Source organism: Enhydra lutris, unplaced genomic scaffold (genome assembly GCF_002288905.1).
Source record: "Enhydra lutris kenyoni isolate GAN:26980312 unplaced genomic scaffold, ASM228890v2 scaffoldscaffold5, whole genome shotgun sequence".
Taxonomy (NCBI): domain Eukaryota; kingdom Metazoa; phylum Chordata; class Mammalia; order Carnivora; family Mustelidae; genus Enhydra; species Enhydra lutris.
This window is the reverse complement of record NW_019154089.1, coordinates 16,566,791-16,574,973: the sequence shown is the minus strand read 5'-3', so window position 1 is coordinate 16,574,973 and position 8,183 is coordinate 16,566,791.

The window sequence follows — 8,183 nt, the reverse complement described above, 5'->3', positions numbered from 1 at the left end:
ACATCCTTCTGCCCTTCCAGGTTCTATGTGAGTCCTACAAGCTCTTGTACCAGAATGTGAGTATTTCTGGCATGATTTAAGATGTAGTCTGAGGGTCATTGTTTCCTTTGAATGATGTTTCTGTTGCTTTCTTTAAACATAGTATGATGTCTGTACCCTCATCACTGACCCAGCAATAGTTTATCATATATTACTCTGGCATTGCTTCGGAAGTAGTGGTTTTTGGTGGTTTTTTTTGTTCTTTCTGTTTTTTTGTTTTGTTTTGCTCATTTCTTCTGGCCAGTTTTTTTTTTAAACAATGGTAAGTGTTAAAATTAAGAAATTTTTTTTTTTTTAAAGATTAGTTTGTTTTAGAGAGTGTGTGCGTGAGTGGAGGGAAGGGCAGAGAAAGAGGATCAGAGAGAGAATCTCAAGTAGACTCCCCGCTAAGTGTGTGCAGAGCCCCAGGAGGGCTCAGTCTTCTGACCCTGAGATCATGACCTGAGCCAAAACCAAGAGCCAATGCTCAACCCACTGAGCCACCCAAGCACTGCGAGAAATGATTTTAAATTGTTGTTTGGACTCCTGGAAGATCTGACCCTGGACTTCCATCTTCCAAAAATTTGAAGAGTTAATTGCTCCTTTGCTAACTATATTTAAATTTTATCTTAAAATATATATCTAGGCATTTTACAGTGTTTTCACTGGCCCATCCTTCTATGCAAGTGCTCTCTTCTGTTTGAAGAACAAATACATTTGAAATGAAGATGGGACTTGAGGCAAGTTAGGTATTACTTTTTTCCCTGCTCCTTTATTTCAACTTTCTCTCAAAAGTTGAGTGGTTGGAATTAATTGTAGAAAATCCTTAATTTTCAAAGAAGAAAAAAGCACAGTATAAAATAACCACCGTAAAGGATATTTATTGTAGCACAATTAATGGAAAGTAAGGAGATGCGTAAAGAAGTCACACTGCATCCAACTGAAGGAATGTCATGGTGGATTTAATAATTTTATTTTTTTCTGCAACGTATGTTGAGAAATGAGATTGAAAAGATAAACATTGCCTCTGGATGGGAACCGCAAATGATTCAAATTTTCTTTTTCCTTTTTAGGATTTTCTCCAAAGAAAAGGTAATACTTGAGTAAAAAGCAATGATAAAAATTACTTTAATAAAAAAATAATATTCAGGGAAAAAAGACAGGATTTTAACTTACATATGTAACAAAAAGCCTAGTGAGAAATAGACCAAAATGTTGATAATGATTATTTCTTTCGCAACTCCGTATATTTCCACAGAGAGTGTGTATTACTTTTATAATCGGGGGAAAAAGTGTTTTGGAGGGGACCATTGTCAGAATAGTGTTAATATTTCCTTCAAACACTATAGCACACACTACATACACACACACGGATTTGGGGTTTTTTTGTTTTTTGTTTTTAAGATTTTATTTATTCATTTGACAGACAGAGATCACAAGTAGGCAGAGAGGAAGGCGGGGGGCGGGGAGCAGGCTCCCTGCTGAGCAGAGAGCCCAATGCGGGGCTCCATCCCAGGACCCTGAGACCATGACCTGAGCCGAAGGCAGAGGCTTTAACCCACTGAGCCACCCAGGCGCCCCTGGTTGTTTGTTTGTTTGTTTGTTTGTTTTTTAAGAATAATTCAGGTATGTCTGGGTGGCTCAGTCACTGGGCATCTGCCTTCAGGTCTGGTCATGATCCCCGGACCCTGGGATCGAGTCCCACATTGGGCTCTCCACTCAGCGGGGAGCCTCCTCCTCCCTTTACTTCTGCTTCTCCCTCCCACTGCTGCTCCCCCTGCTTGTGTTCTCTTACTCTCTGTCAAATAAATAAATAAAATCTTAAAAAAAAAAAAAGTAATTCAGGGTGAGGGGAAATGAAGTCAGCTAGATCTATTAAAACACTGAAGCTATTCTGAATCAGTGAAAATCAGCAAGTTCACACAGCAATTCTGATTAACTGTTTTCATTGTGCAGGACAGAGTACAGAGCATTCGGCTTATAAAACTCTGGCCCACTTTTGTATAGGTGCTCACAGTGTCGGCATGGTGAAATGAAAAGGGAGCATTGATTTTAATTCTGCCCACATAGAAAAGTGGAAGCCTGGGGTATTGATGTTCTGGGGTCCCACATGGGTTAGAATAAGCCCCACTGTTCTTTCCCTCCCAACTGCTCCAAGCAAGTCTTTTCATTCAGGCTGTGTCACTGCTTCAGTTAAAACCCCCTCCTTGTGAAATGCATTGGCTCTGTTTTCACCAACTCTCACCTGCCTCCCACCCCCCCGGCCAACTCCAAAACAGGAATATTCCAGTGGCTAAGGGTGCTCAGTAACACACTGCTACCCACATGAATCCAGGGAGGCTTCGACCTGAGTTGCTCTCAGGATTTTGACATGGTTTCTATAGTTTCTTTACACTGTCCAAAGTATGGTACTACACTGTGGGTTGCCACTCCAAAACAGAACAAGCAGAGCAGATGTTTTGTAAAAGTAGGCGATGTATTTGAGGAAGCGTGAGTTGAGAAGCTAAGTGTGACTTTACAAGCCACAAAAGCTTTTCAACAACATTCAACAGGTATTTTCAGCTCTTGTTCTTTGTCTTGATGTTAGCTGCTTGAGATCGTGGGAAGCAGAAGAGACTCAGCCCTGAGCTCCTGGAGTTTAGAGTTTAGTGGGGACAGACAACTGACTCCCAGGCGCTCCCGGTGGGTGGAGCCCATGATAGCCAGGTGCAGTGCCTTGGACGTAGGGTGCTGGGTTAAGAGCACTAGAAACACTAATGGTGGGGGAAGGCTTCTTGAAGGAAATAACCCTTAAGGGTAAACCCAGAGGATGATTAAGAGCTAGGTCAACAACTGATGAAGCTGTCGTGAGAGTCTCAGAGGGAGAAGTAGCTTGGATTATGGTGATAGGAATGAAGTGAAGTTAAAGAAGAAGTGTATTGGGGGCTAGCACATATCGTACATAAAGGTGATTGGATGGATGTTGCGGGGAAGGAGGTTGTAAGGGACAGGAAGGAGTCAAGGACTACAAGCAGGTTCCCAGCCGGGTGGACACTGGAGCCTTTCACTGAGATGGGGGCAGTGATGAGTTCGGCTGTGAACGAGGAGAATTTGCAGGTGCCCAAGGTAGGCACGAACAGATACCCAGTGGGCCATTGTTACGTGGGTCTGGAAGTTGGGCAGGAAGACCAGGCTGGGCATGGGGGTATGGAGCACTAGCATGGAGATTACTGAACCTGTGGGTGCAGATAAGGGGGCCGAGAAGAGTGTGTAGAGTGAGAAGAGATCTAATCTAGGCTGGAGACCTTAGGAGCACCCACTCTTCAGTGGTGGGCAAAGAAAGAGGAATCTAGAGATCTAAGATAAACGCCATGGCTTGAACAGCAGCCAGCACCACCCTCCTCCAGCTTCCTAACGTACATTATCTTATGAATAAGGGGGACCCAGTCCTATTTTACAGTTGGAGACGCTGAGGTTATGTGACTTAATCCAGTTTCACTCAGAGGTTATCCCCTGAAATCATCTGGGAAATTAGGTGCGTGTATACTTGTGGGTGTTTTCCTGGGGAGTAAGTATATGGCCTTCATCAGACCCCTAGAAAAGTTCAGAACTGTTGTTAATAATCATACCAACAATAGGGATGTCTGGCTGGCTCAGGGGGGCATGTGACTCTCCATATCGGGGTCGTGGATTTGAGCCCTGCACTGGATGTAGAGTTTACCTAAACCAACAATATCAGCAATGGCTGACCTGTACTCGCTGCTAGCCGTGTGCCAGACCCGAAGGACTTTACCCTTCACCAGGCTATAATTGGGGCAGGACAGGCCAAAGAGCAGTATTGTGCATCTCTCTCCTTTCTACTAGTCCCTACTTCTCTGTGTCCCCCACCCCCAGGGAGGAGAAAAGACCACCAACCTAGTGTTTTCTCCCATGGTGTTTATAGGAGCCTAAACCTGTTAATGCTTCCTTCCTTAGAACAGGAAAACTGCCCCTTTGTCCTAATCTCACTTCAGGTTCGACCTTTACTCCCAATTTTCCCAAAGGCGACTTCCTCTTTTGCCAAGCTGGGAAGAGATGCTTGGATAAGTGGGCAGGAAGCCCCCTCCTGCTGAGCCGACTGGTTGTAGGGGCACCAGTGAAGCTGTGTGGCTGGTTTACCAGGATTCCTGCAGCCATAATCCTTCTGGCTTTCACCTGAGTGACGGGTGTGCCTCCTGGGTCGACAAGGTGCCCTGAGGCTCTGAATGGAAAGGCAGGTAGCCCCACAGGAGGCGAGGTGGGCACTGAGGCATGGGGGCTGAGGCGTACGGCTTCCTCCTGGGACTGCCCTTCCTAACAAGATATTATCTGCCCTTGGCATTCGGGTTTGTTACCATGCTTTTATGTCTCACTGCCGACTGGTGTGTGAAAACAGGTGCGGAGTATGACAACTATTTCTTTTACACCTCTCACTCTTGGGCTGAGCCCTGTGAAGACAGGAGGAAAACTCAACACTGGCGGCCACCGTTCCTGGATTCGCTATTGCACGAGGGAAATTGATGACATCGTGAATTTGTGGGAAAAACAAAAACCGTGGATACAAGGACCCCCCCTCCCAACTTCACTCTTTGTTCTCTGAACTTTTTATTATTACTTCTCTCTCTTAGCAACCCCTCTGGACTATTCACTTCCTGGATGTGGAAGTCCAGCTTTGTAGTTTTACACTGGATCTGTGCTCTTGGAGTGTGTCTCCATCTATATAGTTCAACAAACTGTTATCATAACTACAGGTCTTGGTTCCTGCTGCTTATCGATCTGTTCCTCCACTTGCTGTTTTTATCGGCCTACTTTGGGCCTCACCAACAAGAATGTCTTATTGTACCTGTCCTTTGGGAGTATTTCCTACAACAAATGCTAGATTGTTCTCACTCCCTGGCTTCCTGGCTTGCTATCAGTTAAGAGTTGCTGATACTAACAGTGTATGTTCAGCTCAGTGCTGACAAAAAACAAAACCAAGCCAGAAAACAAAACCCCACAGGAGCTACTAGTTGTCCTAGAAGTTTTCACTCATAGTGAAACAGACAAAACAATTTTGATAGGAATGCTGCCTTGGAAGATAATGGAGTCACAAAGCAGTCTGAGTTGCTGGCTGCCTTCTCTTGCCATATTACTTTCCCTTTGCTGCTGCTTCTCTTCTAAGAAGCTTCTGGTCACATTCCTCCCTGGAAGGTCAGTGAGGGGCGGGGGGGGGGGGGGGGTGGACCAACACTTTAGCACTATGATTCATCAGGTTCTGCATTTGATATTCAGAATCAATCTGATGCACGACAGAAATCAAGAACAGTCAACTTAGTATCTTGCCCAAACAAGTTAGCAAGAAAGTGGCCTGGAAACACTTAGGTATCATGTTGTTAACCCCTGCAACAGGGCCTCCCCTCTTATAAACTCTGTTGTACTGTAAGCTTTCCACGTCACTCTCCTTCAGGTTCTGAGTTCCTCCAGGGTGAGGACTGTGTCTTCATGTACACGTTAGACACTCCTCAGATGTCAGTTTACTTCTGTCTCTTCTCTTCCCCTAATCCATCACGAAACACAAGCTTGATTATGCTATCTAGTGACATGCCTTGCATTCTCCATAATTCAAATGTAGTAGTGGTATACCACTTGATTTAACTGAGGACATAATAACACACATGATATGAACAGTATAAAGCAACAGGTTCTTTACGTGCTCAGTTGGGTTGTAGAGGAAAGGATATTAATGAGGGTAGTAATAGACATGGTAGAAATAGACTTCATAAAAGATGTGGGGTCAGGGCGCCTGGGCGGCTCAGTGGGTTAAGCCTCTGCCTTTGGCTCAGGTCATGATCTCAGGGTCCTGGGATTGAGTCCCACATCGGGCTCTCTACTCGGTGGGGAGCCTGCTTCCCCTCTCTCCCTGCCTACTTGTGATCTCTTTCTCTCTTGCGCGCGCGCTCTATGTCGAATAAATAAATAAAAATATTTAAAAAAAAAATAAAAGATGTGGGATCTTGAGTCATGGAGGACTAAGAGGATTGGGACCACAGCAGTTACCTAGTTCTGCCTATGGGGAGTGAGGAATCGGGGTAAATAAATAATGGATAGACTAGAGAAGAACCTTGGGGCTGAACTTGGTGCTTTCCAAAAGTAAGAAACCAAAGCTCAGAACTGTTACATAAAGAGTACTCCATCCCATTGAGAGGTTAAGGCAAGGGGAAAAACTGAACTCTTCTTCCCCCAAAGAATATTTTCTAGGAGAGGTGAATGAGGGATGGGTGCCAATTGCCAACCATCAGTATCTTTTAGATTCACCCTCCGCAATGCTCCAGTCTCCTCAGGAAGAAAATAAGTTTTTAAAAGTGTGAGAAGGACACAGCTTTTCCTGGAGATCTTCCAGCTTTGAGTTAATTAATCTCACTTCTGAAGCTGTGAAATGTTAAGGTATCACACAGGTCCAGAGGGGTGCAGAAAGAAAACACTTAGACTCAAAAGGTTAACACTCATTTAGATGTGTACATAATCAGCAGGCAGGGCTCAGTCTGTGCTCTAATGAAGAACTGCAAACTTTAGGTTGTAAGGAAAGTTAGGACCTGTGGCAACTCTTTTAATTTTCAGGAGAACTCAATGTTAAAAGTTAGAAGATTGGGGAGAACATCCACTTCAAGTCCAGATTTCTCGTGGTGAAGAAAGGGAAGAAAGTGGAACCCTGCGAGGTCCCACCCCTCATCCTGGATCTCATAGTAAGTAGAGCTCAAATTGAAGTGTTGGGTCCAAGAACTGCGTTTTGAATACCTCAAGGTTTAAAGGATATGAAATGTCAGCATATCAGAAAATACCACTGGGAGGATACACGGAGCATGGGTATTTCTGGTTGCTTCTAAGAGGGGAAAATGAATGGCCAGGGAACAGGAGTGGGAGAGAGATTTAATATTCGCTGAATATCTTTTTGTACCTTTTGAATTTTGTGCTGTGTATATGTTAATCAAAAAATAAATAATTTATTTTTAAGAGTTCAGTGGAGTCCTAACTATTGCTTTGTTTCCCCCATTCTGTCATGTTTGTGTAGCACATTTTTTGGTTCAGGCTTTTGATTCTGCAAAAGCAAGGTTAAGCACTTTGGAAGAGGTGATGGCAGTTGGTTACTACTTTGTGGCTAGAACAAGAAGAGCTCCTGTACCTCAAGCCAGTGCTATTCCACAGTCCCAGTCCTGCCAGTTTTGACTTTGGCACAATCTGGCAGAATAAAACCCAGAGAAACACAAATGAATTAGTAGTCAGTGATTTCATTCACTTCAGAGCAGAATATGGTCATTAACCATGATGGGAAGGTCTCCATTAGCTAACACTGTCCTTTCTGAGACAAGGGAAGATGCAAAGGCGGGAATCCAACATAATTCACTAGTAAGCTCCTTCAATGGCAGAGCCACGTGCTAGAAGAATCAGGCTGTCCTTGACCCAAGCAGACTGTTGCCCAGCAGAAGTATGAAAATGACCGCCAAAAGGGCAGTGGAACAGTTGAAGAGCTAGCCACCTGCTGGAATTTTTCCAAACAAGGTATTATGAGAAAGGATCCTTGGTATGGTATCCCATGGGGATTTAATGCAAGAATCGAATATGAACGAGTAAGAGGACACTGGCTCAAACTTCCCAAGCCAGTTTTTCTTTTGGTGTTTCAATTTTAAACTCCAGTCGATATGGAAAATTAGAATGTCGTATGTTAGACTTAAAAAAGAAAATAATGATAATCCTGCTACTTCCTGTGCAGTAGGGAAAATACTCCTTCACTGGGTGCTGAGACCCTAAGGAATTTTGAAGGATGCAGAGGTGGGATTTACTTTATTTTCCCCTTAGGTATCTACATATAACCACCTATTAATACTGTTTACCTAAGTAGTATTTTAGTGGCAGTTAAACTGGTAAAGTCTAGAATTATCCTTACTTGCTATTTAGCTTACAGTATGTCTTCTAAATGATGTCTTTGAAACAATCTAATAATACTACCATTCATTAAATGCCCACTATATGCAACACACTGTGGTAGGTGCTTTATATGAAATTTTCCACTCGATTCTCAAATCAACCCCGTGAGTTACTTACAGAGGAGCCTTACGGAAATTAAATAATTTGTGCTGGTTAACACGTGGTAGAGCAAAGATTCATATCCAGGCTGTTATTTGACCAGTATT